At 45.1% G+C, this 1,760-nt stretch overlaps 1 long non-coding RNA gene across 1 annotated transcript; it reads right to left on the reverse strand.

Moving 5' to 3' along the window:
• Positions 1-208: 208 nt before the first annotated feature.
• On the reverse strand, positions 209-801 carry LOC116417626. Its single transcript, XR_004227884.2, has 3 exons — positions 552-801; positions 390-460; positions 209-270 (listed from the first exon to the last, which is right to left on the reverse strand). It is a non-coding gene; the product is annotated as an uncharacterized LOC116417626 (long non-coding RNA).
• Positions 802-1,760: the final 959 nt, after the last annotated feature.

The raw sequence follows: 1,760 nt of genomic DNA on the forward strand, positions 1-1,760 counted from the left end.
CGTGTACAGCGCACGTTGTAATAAAACGTGTGTGCGACCGACTTTTACCACTTATTGTAATTTCACTTTCGATGATCCTCTCGAGGCCAAAAACTCTCTCTTCCGAACGAAGCTCGAGAGATTTCGAGCAGTCTGCGGCGCGCTCGTAATATCTCAATAACGTCGAGAAAAGTCAAGGAACGGTGCATACGAATGAGATTCTTTTTTCTTCAGTACATCAATAAGCAGCGTCGTCGAGGCAACAGAGGAGAAAATCCTTTGGCGAAAGGCCTGAAAAGCAGAAAAAAGCAAAAGCCTGTATGTCCATAGTGATTCAGTTAAACTATTATCAATTTTTCTTTTAGGGACGAATTTTATTTTTTTGCAGTTAAACTGTTCTAGCGACTTACAAAATTTTTTTTCAAATACTCCCTGGAATCCCCACAAATGATATGCCTCGTAAACGATAACCTGCAATCATCTGTGCTCGAACTTTAAAGTTTAATTTATTCAAAAGACCCCGAAGAATTTTTGCGATTTTCTTCGAAATGAACCATCCTTATAATACGTACAAACGAAAAGCGTACAATCATAGCAATTTACAGTCGATCAGCGAGGTACACAACGTTGTAATTTCCAAAATGTTCTACCCTCCAAAACTTTGATAGACGTACAAAAGATCAAATGATATGGGCAACCGATCAAAAGGCGCGGAAAACCAAAATGCACTGAGTTTTAAAAAAAGTTTAAATAGTAGAGACCGCAGATAAGTGAAACGCGTTCTCATCGCTGAGTTGTTGAACGGGGGCCCCGGCGCAGTGCCACTGCACTCTTTCCCGTTTAGAGCTTCAATCGAAGCGTGACCCCTCTCCCCGCGCACGCAGGTATATTACATGTGCGAGCGTCGCGGGGCTTTTGTTGCTTACGTGACCACGGAGCGTGGCAGTCGTGCGTGTGTCGCGCTTTGACTCTTGGCCCCCGCGGATATTGTCTGCGTCTCTCTCACTCTCGGCCCGCCCTGAACGTGCACGCGCGCGTTCGCTTTCCCTTCCCCTACCCGCTCGCGATGCAGCTTTTTCGGTTTTGTATGTACAGACACACACGCATACAGCCGTATCCGTCGTCGCGGCAATCCTCGGGGCAGCACGAAAATATCTTTTATATGCACGTCTCCGCGGCTAATACGACGGCAAATTGCTTGCACGTGGGACGATGAGTCTCGACGGGCTTCTTTCGGGGCGTTTTTTCTCTCTCTTACGCCGAACGATCGTATTGAAAGGGCTGCTTATTCTGAGAGCCTTTTCTGCGAGTGCGCACTGGACGATGATAGTACCGCGCCGATTTGTTGCGAACACATGCGAGTAGCTTTCTTGATGCGTCAGAGTGCGCGGTTCGGACAAATTTGAATCTCTCGTAAAGTTTATGTTGGTGTCAAGTTTAGGAAAATAAATTTTATTCAAATACGCAGCCACGTCGCATGATTCACTCGTCCTACTTTTTGAATTACTTATTTCGTCTTTTCAATATGGTCTTCAGTGCGAGCGTTAAATAATTACGCACTGGCGAACACGAAGAATTCACAAAGCACGTGCCGTGCACTATAAAATATCCAGCCTAATTTCACCAATTACGAGATGGGAAGAAATCGCAAGTAGTTTGCTCATTACCAAAGAACTTTGAACTCTTTTTCCGAGGCCCTTTCACATATCCCATAAGCTCGAAGACTTACGACCTGTCGCATTTGCAGCGTAGAGAACCATGATTTTCTTTCAACATCTTAA

This window comes from Nasonia vitripennis, chromosome 5, assembly GCF_009193385.2.
Source record: "Nasonia vitripennis strain AsymCx chromosome 5, Nvit_psr_1.1, whole genome shotgun sequence".
Taxonomy (NCBI): Eukaryota; Metazoa; Arthropoda; class Insecta; order Hymenoptera; family Pteromalidae; genus Nasonia; species Nasonia vitripennis.